The sequence below is a fragment of the Nycticebus coucang genome, chromosome 11, assembly GCF_027406575.1.
Source record: "Nycticebus coucang isolate mNycCou1 chromosome 11, mNycCou1.pri, whole genome shotgun sequence".
Taxonomy (NCBI): domain Eukaryota; kingdom Metazoa; phylum Chordata; class Mammalia; order Primates; family Lorisidae; genus Nycticebus; species Nycticebus coucang.
In genome coordinates this window covers 87,852,932-87,878,801 of record NC_069790.1, presented here as the reverse complement: position 1 = coordinate 87,878,801, position 25,870 = coordinate 87,852,932, and the positions used below count along the sequence as shown (strand labels likewise).

At 38.0% G+C, this 25,870-nt stretch overlaps 1 pseudogene; it reads left to right on the top strand.

Annotated features, from left to right (window-relative positions):
* Positions 1–672: 672 nt before the first annotated feature.
* LOC128598697 (60S ribosomal protein L12-like) lies at positions 673–2,843 on the top strand (annotated as a pseudogene).
* The last annotated feature ends 23,027 nt before the right edge of the window (positions 2,844–25,870 follow it).

Below are 25,870 nucleotides of genomic sequence, written 5' to 3'. Positions count from 1 at the left end.
TACTGACTTACTGACTGAAGTACAGACCAGCATAAAAGTGCATGAAACAGCTGATGAAGTGGAAGAAACAAATGAGGATGACACAGAAATTGCAGAGACATTAAAGGAAGAGGATGTCAGGCATCTGATAATGCAGTTGAAGTCAGTTGCTGTGGAAACATGCCCAGATATACTGAGTGGTGTATATCACAATTGAGAGCACTTTCTCTACTTATGTTTGTAATAAGAATAAGAAACAGACCAAGATTGACCCTCTTTTTTTTTCAGAAAGAATGATTAAACCATGAGAAAATAGTTAATATATTGATTTCCATGATACTGTATGTATGACTTCATTGTGGTTTGGTTATGTATGATTTTATCTGATACTCTAATAAAATCTCTACAAGAATGTACATTTGGGCAGCGCCTGTGGCTCAGTGAGCAGGGCGCCGGCCCCATATACCGAGGGTGGCGGGTTCAAACCCGGCCCCGGCCAAACTGCAACCAAAAAAATAGCAGGGCGTTGTGGTGGGCGCCTGTAGTCCCAGCTGCTTGGGAGGCTGAGGCAGGAGAGTCCCGTAAGCCCAGGAGTTGGAGGTTGCTGTGAGCTGTGTGACGCCACGGCACTCTATCGAGGGCGATAAAGTGAAACTCTGTCTCTAAAAAAAAAAGAATGTACATGTAGGCCTAGTTCCTTATTTTGTCACCTCCATACGTTGACAAGGTTGTTACAGTCTCTTGGGTGGTCAACTTACAGAGAAGTTTTACTATCTGTTAATGTGGAATATAATGTGGAAAATCTGGAAATTGAATTTCCCTCTCCCCACGGGTTTTTTGTTGTTGCCCTTTATTGTTTCTTTTTGTTGTTGTTTGTTCTTCGTTTAGTGAAGGAATAAATTCTGGTGTTCTATTGTACAGGAGGGTGACTAAGGTTAAAAATATTTTATTGTATATTTAAAAATAGCTAGAAAAGAGGATTTTGAATGTTTTAATCATAAAGAAACAATAAATGTATTAGGTAACAAGTATGCTAAACAACTTGATCTGATTTTTACACAATGTGTACATGGATCAAAGCATCGCACTGTACCCCATGAATATGTACACTTATGTCAGTAAAAAAATGTAAAAATAAATCAGAAATAAAAGAACCCCTATAGGAGTTTCACTAGGCTAAAAGTCAGAGTGTTATCAGGACGCATTCCTTTCTGGAAGGTTTAAGGAAGAAAAAGTCTCTTGCCTTTTTCAGCTTCTATGGACTGAATTCCTTGGCTCATGTGTCCCTTGCTTCATTTCCAAAGTTAATAATTTAATACCTTTGACTCTGCTTCCATCATCATAGCTCTTTCTCTCACAACAGCTGGGAAAGGGTCTCTGATTTACTGGGAAAGGTAACGAAATTAGCTGGAAAATTCAGGATAATTTCCCCACATCAAGCTTATTAACTTTATTTATTTATTTATTTTATTATTAAATCATAGCTGTGTACATTAATGCGATCATGGGGCACCATACACTGGTTTTATAGACCTTTTGACACATTTTCATCACACTGGTTAACATAGCCTTCCTGGCATTTTCTTAGTTATTGTGTTAAGACATTTCCATTCCACATTTACTAAGTTTCACGTATACCCTTGTAAGATGCGCCTCAGGTGTAATCCCACCAATCACCCTCCCTCTGCCCACCTCCCCCCCCTTCTTTTCCCCCTTCCCTCTATTCTTAGGTTATAACTGGGTTATAGCTTTCATATGAAAGCCAAAAATTAGTTTCATAGTAGGACTGAGTACATTGGATACTTTTTCTTCCATTCTTGAGATACTTTACTAACTGAAATCTCCCTTTTTGCATGTAAAGATAACCTATTCACAGGATCTGGGGGGTAGGGCATTATTTTGCTCACTACAATAGGGATAATTAGTGAATTCTAAAACCATTAGGTAGATTATATGGCGATCCCAAAGGAAAAATTATAACTTTAAAACTGAGAGATTCAGTCGTCTCTTCTTAAACCTAGTCATCACATTTATTATTACTAATAATGGGATGTCAAACAATGTATGCCTTCTGATATGATACACAATGTTGTATATAGCATTGCCTATGGAATATTTTTGTTAAAAATATTTGACATCTTTAGGCTTTCATCTGGGAGGAGCCCAAGTTACAACTTTCTTCAGTTGACCTGAGTTCATCCACACGAGCCGCCTCCACCATGCCACCTAAGTTTGACCCCAATGAGATCAAAGTCATGTACCTGAGGTGCACTGATGGTGAAGCCGGTACCACATCTGCCCAGGCCCCCAAGATCGGCCCCCTGGGTTTATCTCCAAAAAAGGTTGGTGATAACATTGCCAAGACAACCAATGACTGAAAGGGTCTGAGGATTACAGTGAAACTGACTATCCAGAACAGAGTGGCCCAGATTGAAGTGGTACCTTCTGCCTCTTCCCTCATCATCAAAGCCCTCAAGAAAACACCAAGAGACAGAAACAGAAAAACATTAAACACAATGGAAATATCACTTTCGATGAGATTGTCAACATTGCCTGAAAGATGAGGGACCGATCTTTAGCCAGAGAACTCTCTGGAATCATTAATGAGATCCTGAGGACTGCCCAGTCAGTGGGCTGCAATGTTGATGGCCGCCACCCTCATGACGTCATGGATGGCATCAACTGTGGTGCTGTGGTGGGGGGGAAGTACAAAGGAAAATGTTTCAATAAAGGATCATTTGACACCCAAATAAAAAAAATATTTAACCAGTACCTAATTTAACTTCTTGTTTTAACCTTCACTTTATGGAAAATACAGATGAGAGAGGATCATTTTAAAGGATACCACACATGGAAATGAATAGACGAATCAAGATGTGCGTAATAGTCTATAATAGTGCATCATAGTTTATAAGACAACTTGTTTCTTTGCCAAGTCTATTCTCGTGAAGGAAAAAAGAAAAGAGAATGAGAATTGCTTTAGATTAAACAAAAAGTAACAACCAAAGATAACATATGATTGTTAATTGAATCCTGGCTTAAATTTTACTTTTAAAAAAAATCACCTATGAAAGATGTTTTGCAGATAATAGGCAATGTATAAATATGTTTTGGGAAATAGACAACATTAAGAAGTTTTCAAAATTTGATATATGTGATTGTAGTACTGTTAATAGGTAGGAGAATGTTTTTATTTTCTGGAAATCCATACTAAAGTATCTAGACTGAAGAGTCATAATGTTTATAACTTATTTTATAATGGTTTAGGACAAAACATATACAGAAGAAAGAAATATATTAAGATAGAAATTTTTCTGTATTATTAAAAGTTTTCATGTTAGTAAAAATTTTAGAAATCCTAAATTGCATTATAATCTATTGAAGACAATTAAATTGTCATTACAGAAAGAATGCTGTCCACAGGAATAATTAGTATAAGGAAAAATTTAAGGAATAAAAACATCTGTCAGATTTATTCAACCCTAATTTTATTTTCTCATTCTAGTGGATGGACTTTTAAAATACACATTTTTCTTATCTTTTTTTTTAAGTTGAACAAAGAATTTCTGGAATCACAATGAGAGTCACTATAATGTGATTTGATCTTTTCTTTGGAACATCAGTTCTTTTCAGAATGATTTGAAAGCTCACCAGACCTTATACAATCTATTTGCTGGGCTCCAGTGGGCTCTGTTCCAATGCTAGAGACAGGGAGAGTATATCTCTAGTCATTTATCATGTGATTTGCCAATACAAGAGATTACCTGGAGGTCAGTAAACCACAGTCCGTGAGTCACTTGAAGAACTCCTCTGACCTTCACCTCAATCAAGGGCATCAGGCAGCTGATAAACCACTACCTTTGTGAGGCATCTGGTCTTGCTATGTCACTGAGGGAAAAGTCCTTGTAGTGACAGCTAAATGATACTTGTTGAGGGGCTCTGTAAGACAAGCACTGCAGAAGTTATTGGAGACCCCTAGTGGCTACATGAAGGAAAGACCGCTTACCTCAAACTTTGAGCCTGATAACCTAAACTAGCATAAATGAAAACTGAAACCATCTCTGAGTCTCCTTTCATGTCTCTGACCTTTCCACTTCCTTCTTCTTTATCCTGCATTAAAAACCTTTGTCATTCTTTAAAAGTTTTCCCATTCTTCCTTCTCATTTATATGATTTCCCTGAGTGATATAACCAGTCACCAAATCATGCTTTCAGCATGTTAAACCCCATGCCTGTATTTCCAGTTCTCTACTAGACATTTATATTTAGATAGCTCTTAAATTCAGCATGTCAAAAAGAAAGCTTATTACCCCAAAGTGCTAATCCTTTGAAGTGGTGTATTCCCATCCATGAAGTGATACCACAATACATCCAAACTAGAGGGCTTATACTTCCATAAAACTTAAGGTACAAAGAGTCTTGCACACTTACCATGTACCAGATACAGGGTAATATGCTGGGATTAGGAAAAGAAAGACACATGGTAGACTAGAGTGAAGAAATAGATCCTGTAATGTGACAGAGGAATGTATATACTGCTCTGCGATTTCTGAGGAAGGAGACCTACCTCAGCCTGAGATGGAAAGATTCAGGATAAAGGATTCCTAAAATAAATTACTATCAAGTTATATATTATATACAGTAAGAGTTTGTCTGTGTTATGAGGTGAATTTTGACTATCCCTCCATTCACCTATTGAAGTCCTAACTTCCAGTAACCCAGAATGTGACTATATTTAGAGAGAAAGAATCTTTAAGGAAGTAATTAAGTTAAAATTAGCATGATTAGAGTGAGCCTTAATCTCACATGACTGGTTTCTTTATAGGAAGAGGAAATCTGGACACATACGTGCAGAAGGAAGATGATGTGTAAACACAAGAAGACAGCCATCTACAAGCCAAGGAGAGATGCCTCAGAAGAAATCAATCTGGCTGAGTTTGATCTTGGACTTCTTGCCTATAGAATAGTGAGACAATATGTTTCTGTTGATTAAGCCACCCGGACTGTGGTGCTTCATTATGGTATCCCTAGAAAACTAATATACTCTGATTTATGTTTTCAAGATGATCATAAGACCATTTTAAGCAAAGCAAAGAGAATATGTTAAATTAGCAAAGATCAAAGATCATTAATTTACTTGGGAAACTATGAGTAGTTCAGCACGACCAGATCACCAGTCATGCAGTAGAAAAGGGGCATGGGGAATTTGGGGGAACAAGGCTAGAGAGAGAGAAAGAAGCCAGAATCTGAGGGCTCATGTGCCAAATTAAACAGTAGAAAATAAGGGATAAAGATGTAGAATTAAAGAAAATAGTATTAAAGACCTCATACGTTGCTGTTAGTTTGCTTCAAAGTTAATCATTGGTGTACAACTCTTAGGATTTTGTCTAATCCAGCTTCCCATGTTAATTAATAGCAGTATTTCATGATGACAATTACCAATCATCCAAGAGTATTAGCAAGTTGATGGTTTTCAATCACTAGAGGAGTATTTTTTAAGAGCTACAGTAATTCTTTCCTCTCACAAGATGTTGATCCTCCCCTGAGTAATCTAAATATTTTTTCTACTTAATTTTATGTTAATATTCTTTATTTCACTTCCTTATCACAAGCTTCTTTCTGGTGTTTAAGTTTTAAAAATATCTGGAAATTATTATCTCAAGTCTTTTGAGTTGGTGCTTACGTAAGCTGGATTTAGCTAGACTACCATTATATTCAGATGCCCCACAACAATTTTTTGATCAATGATGGACCACATATGCTATGGTGGTTCCATAAGATTATAATACTGTATTTCAACTGTAAACATATATTTAGACACACAAATACTTAACATTATGTTACAATTCCTATAGTATTTAGTACAGTAACATGCTACACAGGTTTGTAGACTAGGAACAATAGTCCATACCATATAGCCTCAGGATGTACATAGTTCATGTAAAAACACTCTGACATTTTCACAACAAAATCACCTAAGGACTTATTTCTTGAAACATGTACCCAGCATTAAGCAATGCATGACTGTATTTTTAAAGTCAATATCTCCATTTCTCAAGTCTTAATATTTATTTTGCTTCCTTTAAATTCTGTTAACTTTCCTAAAATCTAGGATAAAAATGTGGATAATTTATTTTTGTTTTCCTTTCTGTCATCCTCTATTATTTATTAATTTTTGACTCTTATCTGGGTATGCTGCAATAAAGTAAGTTGTAAGTTCCATGTAAGCATTGACCACGACCAGCTTGTTCGTCAATATGTTCACTAATACGTTCCTAGTGCCTGATACATGCCTGACATGTGGTTGATCATAAATTTCTTTTGAAAGAAAAATAAAATTTGTGCAAAGTCTATTTGCTCTTAACTATCTATCAACAAACCTTAATGAGACAGGTGTTCTTAAATTAGAACAGTACTTCAGAACCCCTTGGGGCAGTTTTTCAATATACACATGGCAGGATTCTACATCAGACATACTGAGTCTTGGGTTAGGGGACAGAGGTGATGGAGAAAGGTATGCATAAGTATGGTAAAACAGCTTCTAATATGATTTTTATATCCATCACAGGCTGATAAGGACAAAGTTATTATTCCTTTCATTATAGTTAAATTCCTCCTGACCTGAGGCTAAGGATGAAAAAAAAATGTTAGGTAGTGAAAGAAATGTTTTGGAGTAGGATATTTTGCCTAGAACATGAGAGCACATTCTTTAGCTGTTTGAATTCATAAGGCTGGTCTTCACTGAGATCAACATGCCCTGTGTTCTTCTGAAGAACACGAAGAGGTGACTTTCAGAAGGGTGAAAAGACCAATGACTTAGAATCAATCCCAGGGCTTTATTTTAGTTTTCATCTTATTAGGTCTGAGAAAAATACTTCTGAGCTTTAGGTCCCTTACCCATAAAATGAAAATGACCTCTATTGGAAGATACAAGTAAATATGAGAATTTGAAAAATAGATTGTTCTGATTAACTTTGGTACTTGAAGAGGACTACTTACCACTCTGACCTTTAAGGTATGTGTTTTGGCTTTATAGGCATAAACCAAGTGGTTCTTGTAGAAGAAGAGAGGCTAAGTTCCTAGCAGGTGACTTCCAGAGTCAACTGTGCTTATAACTAAAATTACTACTAAATGACTTTTCCTCCTGTAACTGGAACCAAGGATGCAGCTGCAATGGCTTTTGGCTTTTGGCTTTCCTAACGGCTTTTGGGGGATATGACAGGTCTCTCTGCTGTGTCTCATAAACCCTTTATACAGTATTAGCAAGTTTTCATAACTAGAGATTTTTGTTCTCTGTCTTTGTGAGGGAATTTTTCACTTTAAATAACCAAAACTGCTTTAGCTAGTTTGTTCTAAACATGAGGAAATGAAAGAGATTACAGCAAATATCATGAAGCTCAAGGGAAAGAAGTGCCATGCTGTGGGTCTCACAAAGGTCTCGGGTCAAGAGCTAGAAAGACACAGGAGCTGAGAAATACCAGAAAGCACCAGTGTCCTACAGGGGTGTGGGGGCACTTCACAATGATGGACTCCTGTTTACTACAGGGGATATGAAACACTGAAGGACAGAGTAGGTGATCTCTGATAAAAGTTCAAAAAAAAAAAAAAAGAAAGAAAAGATATGGTAAGAAGAAAATTCTCAAACATAGGAGAAGAAAACATCTCAGATTAGAAGAAGACTGACACAAGTATTAAAATAGAGAGAACACATAGAATTCAAAACAGGGTATAGGAAAAAAATTGACCCACACCTACACATATTTTCAGTGGATTCAGAAATCCCAGGAAAAAAGACAACCTCCGTGTCAATAGTTTTCTTAAAGCTGTACAACACCTGGGAAATTCAAGTCAACTTAAAAATTCATTCAAGTTCTTGGGGCGGCGCCTGTGGCTCAGTCGGTAAGGCACCGGCCCCATATACCGAGGGTGGCGGGTTCAAACCCAGCCCCGGCCAAACTGCAACCAAAAAATAGCCGGGCGTTGTGGCGGGTGCCTGTAGTCCCAGCTACTCGGGAGGCTGAGGCAAGAGAATCGCTTAAGCCCAGGAGTTGGAGGTTGCTGTGAGCTGTGTGAGGCCACGGCACTCTACCGAGGGCGATAAAGTGAGACTCTCTCTACAAAAAAAAAAAAAAAAATTCATTCAAGTTCCAATAACATACGGGAAAAAATAAAAGGACATTTTGCAAAATCTTTGCATCTTACTCTATATAGTAAAAGATTGTTTATGCTTGTTCCTCTGTAACATAACAGATGGCCTTCCCACTTCCCATGTGGGACCCTGGTTTCTGGTTCTGGAGCGAGGTAGCAGGAGATCTAATTGGAAAATTATTGTGTTTGTCTGTTCTAATCTGTCTGAGACTATCTGAAAGACTGATGCAAGGTGCTGCTCTCTGCTTTGCTTAACCTGGAACTCACTTGGGGCAGGTATGTGGTAGGCATTGCTCAAAAACACCACAAGGTAGAGGAACAACCCACAGCTACCTGGAGCTAAAGATTATGGCTAAAACATAAAAGAGACTGCCCAAAGTCTGAGAAGAAAAGCTGGAGAGAGTTGTTTTTATTTATGGAAATCAAGCCATTGGAAAGTATTCGTGCATAAATGGAGAATTTGGAAAGTCATGAATGTTCTGGGGCACAGGTCACCTGCTTAGAGAAGATGTGGGAGACTCTAAGCCAGCGATTTTCATCCAGTGTGCCATGGCACACGGGTGTACTGTGAGAGGATCTTAGGTGTGCCACGGACATTTTTAAAGATCATTAATTAAATTATTTTCTTTCTTTTTTTTTTTTTGTAGAGACACAGTCTCACTGTACCGCCCTCGGGTACAGTGAGACTCACTGTACAGCAACCTCTAACTCTTGGACTTACGCGATTCTCTTGCCTCAGCCTCCCGAGCAGCTGGGACTACAGGCGTCCGCCACAACGCCCGGCTGTTTTTTGTTAGTTTGGCCGGGGCTGGGTCTGAACCCGCCACCCTCGGCATATGGGGCCAGCGCCCTACTCACTGAGCCACAGGCGCCGCCCAATTAAATTATTTTCAAGAGAAGTTCAAAGCACAGTAAGTATATTATGTTTTTTTTACTTTTTTTGACCAACATAATTGAAGTCGGCTGCAGAAGTTTAACCATAGGTTCAAGTGTGCTGTGAGATAAAAAACTAAGCTTATAGCTACAGGTGACATCTAGGTTTGGCGCAAGCAGGAAGAGAGGTTTAGGTCTGTGAGAGAATCTTATTATTATTTTTTTCAAAGCACCCAGTATTTAAGGAAATATCTGCCAAAACACTAGGGAGACAGAAGCTGAGAGAATAGATATATTGGTGACAACACACAGCAAAAGAAAAGCCAGTTGTTAGATTCATAAGGAATTGAGGGACTCTGAGTAGCCAAACAATTTTAGAAAAATCCCGGGGGAGTCACATTTCCCAATCTTATAACTTACTGCAAGGTACAATAATCAAAGCAGTATGATACTGGCAAAAGGATAGACATGTAGACCAATGGAATAGAATTGAGATCTTGGATAGAATAGAATGCAATGCAATACAATACAACGCAATACGATACATTACCATATCATACCATTCCTGTATATCTATGGCCAAATGATTTTCAGTAAGGCTGCCAAGACCATTTAATGCTGGAGGGATGACACAAGGTGCTCAGACAACTGGATATCTGCACCCCAAAGAATAAAGTTGGACCCCTACCTTACACCAGGAACAAAAATTAACTTTACGTGTATCAAAAACCTAAATGTAAGGTGTAAAACCATAAAAATCTAAGAGGAAAACATCAGCCTTTATGCTTTTGGATTTGGCAATGGATTCTGAGATATGATATCAAAAGTACAGTCAATAAATGAAAAATAGATAAATTGGAAGATTTTTGTATATCAAAGAATATTATCAAAAAAGAGAAAAGACAACTTACAGACTGGGAGAATTATTTGCAAATCATATATTTAAAAAGGGAATAATATGCAGAATATAAAGGACTCTTACAACTCCCCACTAAAGAGACAAAACTGCAATTTAAAAATGGACAAAGGACTTAATAGACATTTCTGTAAGTAAAATATACAGTTGCTTCTCTTATGATGGAGTTATAGCTCAAAAAACCCATTGTGAGTTGAAAATAGATTTAATATGCCTGACCTACCAAACATTATAGCTTAGCCTAGCAGAACACTTACATGTCTTATTGTTGAGTAACACTATAGAACAGCCTATAGTATCAGTTATTTACCCTCATGATCCCATGGCTGGGAGCTGTGGCAACATTGAGAGAAAGTATCATACTGCACGTGCCTAACCTAGGACAAGATCAAAATTCAAACAGGTCACATCCTCACCATCAAAAAGCTGAAAAATTGCACATTGAAATACTGTTAGTCAATGACCATTTGTACAAATGGCCAACGGGACCATGAAAAGATGCTCAACATCATTAGTTATCAGGAGAATGTAAATAAGAATCAAAATGAATGAAGTACCACTTCACACCTGCTAGGATGGCTGTAATAATAAGACAAAACAAAACAAAGCAAACACCCCCTAAAACACCAGAAAATAACAAATGTTGGCGAGGCTGTGGAAGAATTAGAACACTTATGGGTATATAAAATAAAAATAGTCATTACAGAAACAAATGTCCATCAGGGGGTAAGCTGATAAACATATAATGGAATATTATTCAGTCGTGAGAAGAAAAGAAGTACTGACCTTTGTTATAATGTGAATGAACCTTGAAAACACTGTGCTGTGTGACAGAAACTGGACGACAAAGTCACATAATCTATTATTTCACTTATATAAAATATCCAGAAGGGAAAAAAATCTGCAGAGACAGAATACAGATGACCAGGAGCTAGAGATAGGAAGAAAATGCTTCATGGGTATAGGGTTTTCCTTTGGAGTAAATATTTGGGAACTAGCCAGAGGTGGTAGGCTACTTTAAAATAGCTAATTTTATGTTGTGTGAATTTTATTTCAATAAATTCTTTTTTAAAAATTCCAGAAAATACTTGAGACTGGCATGAGACAAATTTTCTTTAGTCTCAGAAAACTATCTTTCCTCCCACAATTCCATAGGAATATCCAATCTGTTTTTGCCCATAAAAATATAACTTCTTTCTCCAGGGACAGATGCACCATTAGTTGCCTGGGAGAAGGGATTTCACTGCGAATGGTGTGAGGAGACTTTTGGGGGAGATGGAATGTTTTATACATTACATGGATACATAGGTTTGTAAAAAACTTGTTTAGCGTTTTGGCGCTAAGGCGCCAGCCGCATACACCTGAGCTGGTGGGTTCGAATCCAGCCTGGACCTGCCAAACAACAATGACGGCTGCAACCAAAAAAATAGCCAGGCATTGTGGCCGGTGCCTGTAGTCCCAGCTACTTGAGAGGAGGAGGCAGGAGAATTGCTTGAGCCCAGGAGTTGGAGGATGCTGCGAGCTGTGATGCCACAGCACTCTACCCAGGGCGACAGCTTGAGGCTCTGTCTCAAAAACAATAACAACAACAACAAAACTTGTTTAGCCATACCTTTAAAATTTGTGCATTTTATTGTGTAGAAATTATACCTGATAAAATAGAAAATAAAGTAAGTATGCAATTCATTATTATCATGGTAATGATCAAGAAAAGTAAAATTTAGAGATACTAAAGCTGGTTACCTCTGGTGAGTAGAATTGGAGAAGTATCGGTTTTATTATGTATTTTATTGTATTTTGTCTTGTCTTGTCCTATCTTATTTTATATTATTTGCATTTAAATGGCATGCGAGGCATCCAGGATGAAAGTGGGGTGGTGAGGTGAAGAGGGAGGACTGCGGATACAGAGTTTGGATGCCTCATCCAGGACATAGAAAATGCCCTTCAGGTTGGACAGAGAAGAACGCCACGCTTCTCATTTAAGAGCTTAGGGGCTGTGTTGGTCCAGGACCCACTTCAGGAAGTCTGCTTTTCTAGTCAACTAGTCTTTGAATGAAAAACTGTTACTGTCACTCTCCCTTTTTCTAATTTCCATAGATTAATGCTACAGATGTTTTTGTTACATGGGTGAAGTCGGGGCTCCTAGTGTACCCGTAATCAGAATAGTGTACACTATACCAGATAGGAAAAATTTTTATCCCTCATCCCTTCCCAGCCTCTTCCCTTCTTAGTAGCCAAAGTCCTTTACACCATTTTATGATCTTGTATCAGATGGTATTTGCTTTCCATTCCTGAGCACTTCATTTAGAATAATGATCTCCATTTCCATTCAATTTGCTGTGAAAGACGTTATTCCATTCCTTTCCATGGCTGAAGATTACTCCATGGAGTATGTAACCACATTTTCTTTATCCACTCATCAATTGGTGAAGCCCTTATTCTCTCCATGCATTGAGTCTAGCCCCTGTGGGAGGAAGCTTGCATACAGCCCGTGTTTCAGGATTTCCCCTACTACATAGGTAACAGTCCTCTCTAGGTATTTTAAATCTTTGCACTTTGCATAATTCTGTCTTTATTTGGGTTTCTTTTTGCTTCTTTCAGGATATGGATGACGAGAGGAGGAAGGGGTCTCCCACATGAACTTTGAGGCTGGACCTGGGCCCCCCAGAATGCCTACAGTTGGGGGTGAGGTGAATATCCTTGCTTTATTTATAACATTGTAGAAAAACAGAGTGATTTTGATTATGTGCTATGGTGATTTTGTAGCTTAAATTTTTAATCAATAACTAACTTTATAGAGGAAGATTTTGCTCAGATGATAGGAAATTAGTGGGAGAGAAGATGATTTCAACCCAATGTTTTTGATGTTGAAGATGTTTATTGTTTCCATGTAAAGTTCTACCCATTGGAGCAACTTCATAAAAATAGAAAGTGACTTGCATAGTACTGACATATATAATTAACATTAAATTTTTGAATTGGGTTGAAAAATAAAATAGTCAAATTTGTTTCTTTTTTAAACTCAAAGGTTAATTTTCTCTACCTACCAGTAATCCTTTAAATTAAATACAGCATTAATGTCAGTATTTCTGGAGCCCCTTCCTCAGAGAGAGAGAAATTGAACATTTTAATTTCTTTGTATGTAATGTAACCTGTTAAACTTAGCTTGAAGACAAAAGCTGAGAATTTCACAGTATGGAAGAGTTTTACTGCCACCTAGTGGGTAAGTATAACATTTTTTCATTTTTCCACCATGATTTCCTTTTCTCTTATGAACATTCTTACACAACTGTAGTAATTATTTTGACAAATATACTTGAATTGCAAATTAATATTTTCATTTCTATTAATTTTAATATTAATAGTGTGTGTGGTTTTATATATGTGGTTATGATGGTGGTAATTCAGTGGATATGCAAAAAAAAATATTAGTTTGACCAAGTGTTAATCAAAGCATCATGGTTTGTTTTCTTTAATTTTGTTTAAGTAAAACTTATGAAGGTTTTAGAATCTAATATATGGATTATAAGCACTGAAATTTTCTTCTCATAGAAATTTGAGAAATTCTAATAAACCTGCAAGTGAAATGAAGAAATAGTTGTAATAAGAGGAGATGGTGGGGGACAGAAACAGGCTGAACTTTATAGTAAGAAAAACAGGAATGACTGTATGTGTGCGTGTGAGCATGCACGTGTGTATGTGTGGGGATATAGAGAATGGTATATTTGACCACTGAGCTAAAGTATTTAAGGTTGCTTTTCTTTGCTTTTACTTTACATTTAGTTAAAAAACAGGCAGTGTTTTATTTTTGTCTCCTTTGCTCACTGATGAAGAATACCTGGCCCACTGTAAGTGTCAATAAATGTTGTATGAAATGTATTTATGTGTCTCCATAGACCTAGAAAATAGAAGGGAACAAAATCACTCATAATCCCACTTGTGACATCTACCACATTAGTCTTTTGAAGACACACGTCTGTGTCGACCTGCACTTCACAAGGCCTCTGTGCCCCTTTGGTGACCAATGAAGGTTGTTAGAAGAGTTAGGTTACAAAATCCTTCATCTGCATATCCTTTCTGGAATATTTTTCATATCCCAGGGATGTTCCCCCACTGCCAGTTTATCCGTGAGCCACGCTCTGGCATTTCTCTTCGCCCTCTGCCATTCTGAGGGACTGTTTTCCCACCCTCTGCTGTTCTGAGGGACGGTTTTCCCACTCTCTGCAGTTCTGAGGTGCGTATGTCCCAATATATTGCCCTTTCTCCCACTGGATCCATGGAACTTCTTGACCACTCTATTTCTTTATCTTCCACAAAAATACAAAAGTACCCAATTTTTCTAGGAATATGTGAGTTCTTACTTTAGGATAAAGGCCATTTTAGAAATAAATTACAATGTTAAAGGGAAAAAAATTAAAGTCCCATTTACCTTGGAGTTTCTCTTGTGTCCTACATGTTAGGGAATCTAAATATGTAGGGCTTTCCAGAAATGAGACCCTCTAAAGATGCCTGGCCAGACTTGGCTTGCACCTGTCTCCTCTCCAGCTCCACACATGTCCTTCCTCGACATTCTCCATTTTCTACTATCCTTCCTTGGAAAAACCTCTACTTGCTCCCACAGGACAGGCCTTTACTCCCTGGATTCACCCATTCTGACATGGTGGGTGTTGGATGGTGAGCATCGATGTTCACTTTCTGCTGGCTCTCAGAAACAGTGAATGCAGGTCGTCCAGTTAGAGTTTTCTTTTGAATTCTTTCACAGCAGGAATCATGGGTCTGCTGGTCTCTTTATTACATGATTTATGATTTAAAAGACTTTCCCAAAAGTAAATGCCTAGGAGTGGTGATAGGAGGTGAAAATGTGTGCATTATCATTCACACGTGCCAAGAAAAGTAAGTGACCTGTGTATTTTCCTTATTTTTGATATCATTTTGGTTACAAACCTCCATTTTAGTTACTGGGAGATTGTAAAAATAGACATATACTTATCAATTGCATAGTTCGTGCTCTTCTGTTTTTAAATGATCTCTTTTGTTAAGCTCAGTCTTTCACATATTCTCTTCTTTTTTCTTTTCCAAAGCTCATAGCAGATCCAGGAGGAATATATGTTTTGCGTTTAGTCTCTATCTGCGACTTCCATGGCTCCCGTGGAACTTGGGTTGGTTTTTTTGACCTCAGATCCACTCATATGATATATGCCACATTAGCTTTCTGATGACACTATAATGAAATTCACTAGGGCTCTGCACAGCTGCCACTTCTAATGTGTCCTCAGGTGGTACAACTTGTGTGTTCTCTTGGCATTTACATGGTGAGGAGATTGCTTTGGGGTATTTGGTCACCTCTCCTATCTGGTCAAGTCCTGTCTTGACTATTTCTGGCTTATCAAACCTTTCCATAGGTTCCAGTTGTGACTCTGATTCAATCCCTGACATGAGAAGTTGACCCCAGAGCTGTACTGCAAGTTAACTTCCTACTCATCCAGACCTCTTAGGTAAGCTCATTTCATCTACCTTCCTCCACATGTGAGAATTTCTGTATCACTTTGCTGTTCCTCAGGAGACAAGGAGAAGGCAGCTTCATGCACCAGGACCCCTGTTTCTGCCCTTGCTGCTCTCCTCTCTGAGATATGAAGTGGAGCATCAACTCTGTTGTTCTCAGATTTGTTCTCAACATATTTGGAGTGTGTATCAGAATATCTCTCAGCTACTGGGATGGGGCCCTCCTCAGGTACCTGTAGCATCCTTACCCTGGACTTGCCTCATCTGAACTTCTCCCCTTACCCCCGTACCTCTCACCTCCCCACCTGCTAACATTCTTCTTTCTATGCCGGAGCCCATAAGCAGATGTGAGTTTCAGGGTCTTATGGCATATACTGAATCTTCTCTGCCCAGACCTTACAGGAGAATTTAACACTCAGAACTCCAACTTTACTATGCAAAGGCTGGATTTGGATTAGAACATTCTTTACTTTCTCAACAAAACCTGACTTTCCAGAATATTCCCTTGCTGGGGACTCAAATATTTAAACTTTAAGCTTAAAAGAGAATCTTCTTTGTTCTAGGCTCTTACTACTCTCTCATTTTCTAAGTCGGTGCCTTAGCCTCAATAGTGGAAGGAACAGCCTTTAAGAAAAAGAAAAAGTAGGATTAATAGAAGGGAAAATACAATGTAAGGTATTTTGAAATACTTTTATTTTCAAAAGTTAATTTATTTTTTTCTTACAGCACAGAATAAGCCATATTGAGTAATAATTTGGGATATCTTTGATATAATAGGTTCCTACTAAATGCTGGGGAGATGATCAAAGTTGTAGAGGAGGAATATTTGTTTGCAATTATTGTAAATTGCTGTTATATGGAACACAAGCAATTTGTATCACAGTCTGGTTTGAATCACATTCAGATATAAGCTGTGGGTGGGGAAAAAGAGAGTAGGAATCTGCAGTTCATTATTCTTGCTGCTGTTACAATCATAGAATAGATGCAAATTTGAATTAAGATGTAAAGAAAATTTAGTAATAACATACTAACAATAACAATTTTAATTTGTATAGGACCTGACAAAATATTTTTATTTCATCATAGTGTATACCATCTATCAAACCTTTGAGTTAAGAATTATAAGTTCTGTTTCACAGATAAGAAACAGAATCCAGGGAGGCAGAGCATGATGGCAGACGAGATGGATGTTTAGCCCATCTCTCCCAAACCATCAGGTGAGAGTGAGGGGGCTCTAGATCTTTTCCTTGCTTGGAGTGTTGATGTGGATAGGCAGCTAGAGGTGTGCAGTGAATTGGATTGCTGTATTTGAGGTGTAATCCAAGGCCATGGACTCTGCTGTAGGAATTTCTCCTGTGGCACCAGTGGCTGGAGGCCGGCAGCCAACCCCTCCCCCATGGAGGACTACAGTTCCCAGTTTATGGGGAAACCGAGCTATTTGATGGAAATTTTGGTGTAGTGTGGATTCCTGAGTGGAGTTTGGCGACCAGAAAGGGATGCCGTTTGGAGCTGCAGGGGGCTAGGTAGCTTGATAGAAAATTAAAGGGAAAGGATCCTGCCCAGCAAACAGACACATTTTGAATGTTGGAAATGGCGGATACCTTTTCCCAGAACAACAGGTGTGATTGAATAGACTGGACCATTCCTGGCGGGGAATATTGGTATGGACTGGCAGTTAGGGGTATGCTGCAAAGTGGCTGGTTGCTGGAATCAAAAGTGAGATTCTGAGCTGCAGAAACTGACAGGTCTTGGCACCGCTGCTGAGGCAGCAGGAGCCAGCAGCAACCAGCCCCTCCACCACAGAGCATTGCTGTTCCTAGTTCTCTGGGAGCTGAGTGGAAAGATTTGTGAAACATAGACTCCTGCATCGAGTTTGGAGGTCAGATAGGGGTGCCATCTGGAACAGAACAGCTGAGGTTAGGCAACAGTTAGGAAACAGACATATATTGAAACTTCAAAAATGGTGATGGTCCAGGTATGGTGGTTATCATGGTAACAATGTAAACTGTGAATCAGGTATAGGCCTGGGAACCACTCACAGCACCACCTGGTGTCCAGAAAGTATATTGCAATATAAATACATTCCTACTAAAGTTGACCCCTACATTATACATATAGTATATTTTTATATATATACAAGAATAATATTTTTGTGGTTGGTTCCTTTTTTTCCTCTCTTTTTCATCCCTTTCTTGGAGGAATTATTGTTAATTTTTTTCTTTTTTGACTTTTTTATTAATACTATTTTTTTTCTTTCTTGCTTCCTCTTCCCTTCTTATGGTCGCTGCGAGTGCTACATCAGATTCTTAGAGTTTTTTTAAATTTTTTTTCAATTATTTTATGATTATCATTATTTTTGTTGTAGTTGTTTTTTATCTGTATGTCTATGTATTTCTGATTGTCCATACATCTGTGGGCTTGTGTGTCTGGCAGCCTTTTTATCTGTTTATTTGCTCATTTGGATTCAGTGTGTTTTGTGTTTTGCTAAATCCTCAGGTTAGCTACTTCCCCTAACTCCAATTTTCACATTCAACAAGAACATGGGGAAATGGGGGATGACAGCTGACTGGAGCCAGCTCTCGACAGAAGCTCCAGTGCAGAGAGCGAGATAACGGCCAGTAAGAACCCAACAAAGCTGAAAGAGGGGAGCTGAATTGAGAGATGAGATAGATAATTGCTCGTCTTCCCTGCTGAGGCAAGCTTCTACTCCAAAGAAACTAATTACAGGTACAGATCTCATCCCAAACAGGTTGTGTGGCTGTCGCCTCTCCTAAGAGAGTTGCTTGCTTGCTGTGTGATCTCTACTAATGAGCAATGAACTGAAGCTCTCCATCCTCACCCCACCGGAGGGAATTGCTGGAATTTGGGACTCCTTTTCCAGAGAGCCTCTGCTATGAGCCCAGGAATTCCCTTGTCTGGTAGGAAGTTTGAACAAATATTTTCCTTGCCACCTTGAACCTCCAGTCTACCCCTGCCCCCTGGCCTGGCAGTCTAGAAGTCTAACCCTTGCAGAAACCAGAAAGTCTACACTTCTTGGCTAGGACTGGGTGTTGCATAGATGGATGCAGTACAGCTGAGCTGTATCTGTGAATCCAGTAACTGTACGGAAAGACATAGAGGGAAAGGTGACTGACCTGGCCCCCCAAAAAGTGTATCTCAGCAGTGGACAGAGGCCTGGGTTTCTGCACTGTGGATGGAGGCTTGGAAACTGCTGAGGTGCACAAACCCAAAAGGAGACACCTTCCACACAACATCAGCAATAATAGAGTGATCCTGCTGGGGTCTAATTTTGGAGAGTCATCTCCCCAACTCTGTGGCCTGCCAGAGGGAACCAGAACTCACCCTACAGGGATACCAGAGCTGCAGAACAGCTGCAACAAAGGTGCAGTGGCTGAGGGAGAAATTCTTTTGCTGTCTGGATAGCCTCAAGTTTAGATTGAGCTCAGGTGGAACTTTCTTCAGCTGCTATTGAGCACCTGAGGCAGGCAGACCTCAGCTTCCCCTGCTGGATGTGGTAACCACAAGGAGGAGGCAGTGACCTTATTTTGACTCTGGCAGGCACATAATCCTGGCACATTTGCTTATTGGACAGAACTGGGCCACAGAGACTGGGTTAACAGAGACTATTGGTGGGGTTACCTGAGACTGGGGTGACCAGAATCCAGTGGTGAAGGGTGAGCAAGGTGGGGGAAAGAGGCATCAATCCCCTTGCTCCAAACCTCTTACTAGATGGGCCTTTCTGACTCCTTGGAGCACTAGAGGTGCTCAAACCACACTTGAGCTATCAGTAGACTCCTAATATCTAGTTGCTGGAGACCTTTTTGAACTCTCCAGCTAGAGAGTGGGTGCTCTCCCGAATAAGACATTCCCCAGGCACATCATAATTAACTTCACTAAAGTTAATGTGAAGAAGAAAATCCTGAAGGCAGCCAGATGTAAAAAAACCATAACCTACAAGGGGAAGAATATTAGAATGATGCAGATCTCTCTGCTGAAACCTTTCAAGCTAGAAGAGGGTGGTCATAGACTTTTAATCTCGTAAAACAAAATAACTTTCAACCCAGGATCCTGTATCCAGCTAACTAAGTTTCATTTATGATGGAGAAATTAAATACTTTCATGACATTCACATGTTGAAGAAATTTGCCATAACTAAACCAGCTCTGTAGGATATCCTTAGACCTATCCTCTATAATGACCAGAGCAATTCTCCACCACAAAAGTAAACTCACTCTGAAACTTTTTATCAAATTCCAACTTCCACAATGGCAAAAGGATTAAAAATGTCCACTGGTTTTTCAAAAAACTCAATACTCAAAATTCTACCAGGCCTATCAATATTCTCAGTTAATGCGAATGTGCCTACAGAGGCACAGGCTGGCTGACTTGGTACAAAAACTCAGGCCAGATATCTGCTGAATATAAGAATCTCATCTTACCTTAAAAGATAAATATAGACTCAGGGTGAAGGGATGGTCATCTATAATTCCAGGCAAATGGAAAACAGAAAAAAGGAAAGATAAAGAGGGTCACTACATATTTGTTAAGGGAAATACTCAATATGATGAGATTTCAATTATTAATATTTGTGTACCCAACCAAAATGCTCCTCAATTTATAAGAGAAACTCTAACGGACATGAGCAACTTGATTTCTTCCAGCTCCATAGTAATCAGAGATTTTAACACCCCTTTAGTGGTATTGGATAGATCTTCCAACAAGAAGCTAAGCAAAGAAATTTTAGATTTAAACTTAACCATTCAATATTTGGATTTAACAGACATCTACAGAACATTTCATCCTAACAAAACCAAATACACATTCTTCGCATCAGCCCATGGAACATAGTACAAAATCAATCACATCTTAGGTCACAAGTCTAACCTCAGAAAATTTAAAAGAATAGAAATTATTCCTTGCATCTTATTGGACCATAATGGAATAAAAGTGGAACTCAGTAACAACAAAAATATGCATACTCATACAAAAACATGGAAACTAAATAGGCTCATGCTGAATTATAGCTGGGTCATAGATGAGATTAAGAAGGAAATTGCCAAATTTTTGAAAAAAGCGACAATGAAGACATGAATTATCAGAACCTCTGGGATACCACAAAGGAAGTCCTAAGAGGGAAATTAATAGCACGGCAAGCCTTCCTCAAGAGAACTGAAAGGAAGTTAACAACTCAATGGAACATCTCAAGCAATTGGAAAAGGAAGAACATTCCAATCCCAAACCCAGCAGAAGAAAGAAATAACTAAAATTAGAGCAGAATTAAATGAAATTGAAAACAAAAGAATTATATAACTGATCAATAAATCAAAAACTTGGTTTTTGAAAGGTCAATAAACTAGATAAACCTTTGGCTGACCTAACCAGGAAAAAATGAGTAAAAATCTCTAATTTCATTAATCAAAAATGGTAAAGACAAAATAATAACAGACTCCTCAGAAATTCAAAAAATCCTTAATGAATACTACAAGAAACTTTATTCTTGGAAATACAAAAATCTAAAGGAAATTGATGAATACTTGGAAGCATGCCACCTCCCAAGACTTAGCCAAAATGAAGTGGAAATGTTGAACAGGCCTATATCAAGTTCTGAAATAGCATCAACTATACAAAATCTCCCTGAAAAGAAGAGTCCGGGACCAGAAGGCTTCACATCAGAATTCTACCAAACCTTTAAAGGGGAACTAGTACCTATATTACTCAAACTTTTCCAAAATACAGAAAAAGAAGGAATACTACCCAACACATTCTATGAAGCAAACATCACCTTGATCCCCAAACCAGGAAAAGACCCAACAAGAAAAGAAAATTATAGACCAATATCACTAATAAATATTGATGCAAAAATATTTAATAAGATCCTAGCAAACAGAATCCAGCAACACATCAAACAAATTATACGCCATGACCAAGTGGTTTTATCCCCTGGTCTCAAGGCTGGCTCAATATACATAAATCTATAAATATAATTCAGCGCATTAACAAATTAAAAAACTAAGACCATATGATTCTCTCAATTGATGCAGAAAAAGCTTTTGATAATATCCAGCATCCCTTCATGATCAGACACTTAAGAAAATGGGTATAGAAGAGACATTTCTTAAACTAATAGAGAGCATCTATAACAAACCTATAGCCAATATTGTATTGAATGGAGTTAAATCGAAACCATTTCCACTGAGATCAGGAATCAGGCAAGGTTGCCCATTGTCTCCACTGCTCTTTAACATTGTAATGGAAGTTTTAGCCATGGCAATTAGGGAAGAAAAGGTGATCAAGGGCATCCATATAGGGATAGAAGAGATCAAACTTTCACTCTTTGCAGATGATATGATTGTATATCTGGAAAATACCAGGGATTCTACTACAAAACTCTTAAAAGTGATCAAGGAATGCAGCAGTGTCTCGGGTTACAAAATCAACACTCTTAAATCTGTAGCCTTTATATATACCAACAATATTCAAGCTGACAAAAGAATCAAGGACTCTATTCCATTTACAATAGCGCCAAAGAAGATGAAATATTTGGAAGTTTACCTGACAAAGGACATGAAAGAGAATTATGAAACTCTGGGAAAAGAAATAGCTGAAGATGTTAACAAATGGAAAAACATACCATGCTCATGGCTGGGAAGAATCAACATTGTCAAAATGTCTATACTACCCAAAGCAATATATGATTTTAATGCAATCCCTATTAAAGCTCCATTGTCATACTTTAAAGATCTCAAAAAAAAAAAAATACATCATTTTATATGGAGTCAGAAAAAACCTCGACTAGCCAAGACATTACTCAGAAATAAAAACACAGCAGGAGGAATTATGCTACCAGACCTCAGACTATACTAAAAATCAATAGTGATCAAAACAGCATGGTACTGGCACAAAAACAGAGAGGTAGATGTATGGAACAGAATGGAGAACCAATAAATAAACCCAGCTACTTACCATTATTTGATCTTTGACAAGCCAATTAAAAATATTCAATGGAGAAAAGATTCCCCATTTAACAAATGGTGGTGGGTGAACTGGCTGGCAACCTGTAGAAGACTGAAACTGGACCCACACCTTTCACCTTTAACTAAGATAGACTCTCACTGGATTAAAGATTTAAACTTAAGACATGAAACTATAAAAATACTAGAAGAAAGTGCAGGGAAAACTCTTGAAGGGTGAATATTTTATGAGGAGGATCCCCTGGGCAATTGAAGCAGCTTCAAAAATACACTACTGGGACCTGATGAAACTAAATAGTTTCTGCACAGCCAAGAACACAGTAAGTAAAGCAAGCAGACAGCCCTCAGAATGAGAGAAGATATTTTCAGGATATGTCTCCGACAAAGGTTTAATAACCAGAATCCACAGAGAACTCAAATGTATTAGCAAGAAAAGAGCAAGTGATCTCATCTCAGGCTGGGCAAGGGACTTGAAGAGAAAATTCTCTGAAGAAGACAGACACATGGCCTACAGACACATGAAAAAAATGCTCATCATCCTTAATCATCAGAGAAATGCAAATCAAAATTACTTTGAGATATTATCTAACTCCAGTAAGATTAGCCCACATCACAAAATCCCTAAACCAGAGATGTTGGCGTGGATGTGGAGAAAAGGGAAAACTTCTACACTGCTGGTGGGAATGCACACTAATATGTTCCTTTTGGAAAGATGTTTGGAGAATACTTAGAGATCTAAAAATAGACCTGCAATTCTACCCTATAATTCCTCTATGAGGTATATATCCAGAAGACCAAAAATCACATTATAACAAAGATATTTGTATCAGAATTTTTATTGCAGCCCAATTCATAGTTGCTAAGTAATGGAAAAAGCCTATGTGCCCATCGACTCACGAATGGATTAATAAATTGTGGTATATGTATGCCATGGAATATTATGTAGCAATAAGGAAAGATGGAGACTATACTTCTTTCATGTTTACATGGATGGAGCTGGAAAATATTCTTCTTAGCAAGGTATCCCATGAATGGAAGAAAAAGTACCCAATGTACTTAGCCCTAATATGAAACTAATTTATAGCTTTCATATGAAAGCTATAACCCAATCTCAGCACAAGAATATGGGAAAAGGGGCAAGGGAGGGGAGGGGAGAAGGGAGGATGGGTGGAGGGAGGGTAATTAGTGGGTCCACACCTATGGTGCATCTTAGAAGGGTACAGGTGAAATGTACTAAATGTAGAATATTAAAGTCTGATCACAATAATTAAGAAAATGCCATGTTCGATGAAAATGTTTCAAACTGTATATAAAACCAGCACATTGTACTTCATGATTGCATTATTGTACACAGCTATGATTTAATAAAAAAGATAAAAAATAAAAAACAAACAAAAAAAGAAACAGAATCCAGGAATATTAAAAAATTTGTTCACATTTGTAGCTAATCCATATCAGCTAATGAATGGTGTTAAAGCCATACATTGATGTTGTTGTTTAAATCATACCATAATATCTCCCCTATAACATGATAAGGTTATTAATAATAGCTTCATTTATTTTCTGACTGATGACCTTTCACTTTTTTGAAGGTCCTTATTCCGTGTTCTCATTTTGTCTGGTTGCCAGATCTATCTTATTCTCAATAAGAAAGAGAGGAGCAAAAAAAGCTGGAAGGAAGGATACATCATGTTCAGGGTCACACTGAAGGGTCATGTTCAGGGGAAGAAGAGAAATAGGAGTGCGTAGAACCAGAAAGCTGAGTCCATAAGTCATGCTCTGAGGCATTTTAACTGCACTTAGAGTAATTTTTCTTGATTTTTACCCTCCACTAAACCTAGTTCAGATAGAATCTTAGACATACAGAGATAGCAGTAAAATTTCAGGGGTCAAACTATTCGATGCAGGAATGCTATAGCGCCCAGCAGTGTGCTGGTAAGTTATTATCTGTTAAGTCTGCAGGGAAAACAAAGGCTCTTATTTTCAGTGTTTGCTGCTTTCTATGGTGTATCTACTCCCATGATGGCCAATTTCAACCTACTGAAATGATGTCAGTGAACATGGAGTTTGGAAGAGATGCTAATAATGTTCTGTTGCGAGCTAGGATGAGCAAGCTTTAACAAGCCACTGAAAGGTTGATAGGGACTCTAAGATGCCATCCAGCCTTAACTTTGAACAGGCCCAGTGACCAATATTACCATCCCACTGTTTGATAGTTCTAGCTATTACACATAGTTCTTCTGATCTTGTTCTGAAATTACTTTTCTTGGCCTTAGTTCTACCTGTTTATCATTATCTCAAACCTTTCCTTCTTCAGCTTGTGTATTCTTTGTGTAGTAGATCAAGGCATATGGGACATTTTTCAGATGCCAAACCATCCAGTATCCTCCTAATTGTGTTTTGATGATATTCTTTGTTCTTACTATTCCTTTACAGATTTGATGTTTACGACTGATCATTCAACACAGCTTAGTAGAACACTTATATTCTTCTAGATAAATATCTTTCTAATTTAAACAAAGTTTGTTAAGTTTTTCTTTTTCTTATTTTTAAATTGATATATAATATTTTACATGTTTATGGGGTACATGTGATTATTTGTTACATATGTATGTATAATAATTAAGTCACAGTATTTGAAGGATCTATGATCTTAATACTTAACATTCCTATGTGCTGGGAACATTTCAGTCCTCTTTTCTAGCTACTAAATTAGTAGGAACATGACATAATTCGTTAATATTGAGCATGTGATGAACTACCAAAAATCCCCTTGGTCTTTTTATGAGGATGGCTGTTCATTAACCTCCTCCTTGTACTGTGCAACCAACTCGTGTCATCTAATCTAACCTCCTCATTTAAAAAATGAGAGAAATAGAGATTATGGAGGTTCACTGATTTATTTATTTATTTATTTTTTTGTGGTTTTTGGCCAGGGCTAGGTTTGAACCCGCCACCTCCGGCATATGGGACCGGTGCCCTACTCCTTGAGCCACAGATGCCACCCGGAGGTTCACTTATTTAAGGAAGATTACACAGCTCTTTGGTGACAAAGCCAGGTCTAGTGTCAGCTCTTATGACTACTAATTCTGTACTCTTTTCCCTGCGATTCTATTGTTTCTTCTTAGTATTAAAACACCATAGGTTAAGAACAGTTTTTATTACTTCCATTCTAAACAGAATAAAACTTAAGAGTCAGGAATACCAAGTGATTTTCTAAGGTGACAGGGCCAATGATGACAACTGATTTTTATTTATTTTTTTTATTGAGCAATAACAATAATAATAATACAAAAAAAAGTAACAGTCATGTTGTCAAACAAGAGCATCTCCACCATAGAATGCCTTGACATCGAGGTTCAGCATGGAGTCATCCGTTAACTTCTTCTTCTTGTTCTTTCCGAAGTCTCACAAAATAGACAAGCAATATTTACAAATAAAAATAAAAGACAATTTCAAAAAACAGATCATAACAAATGTTA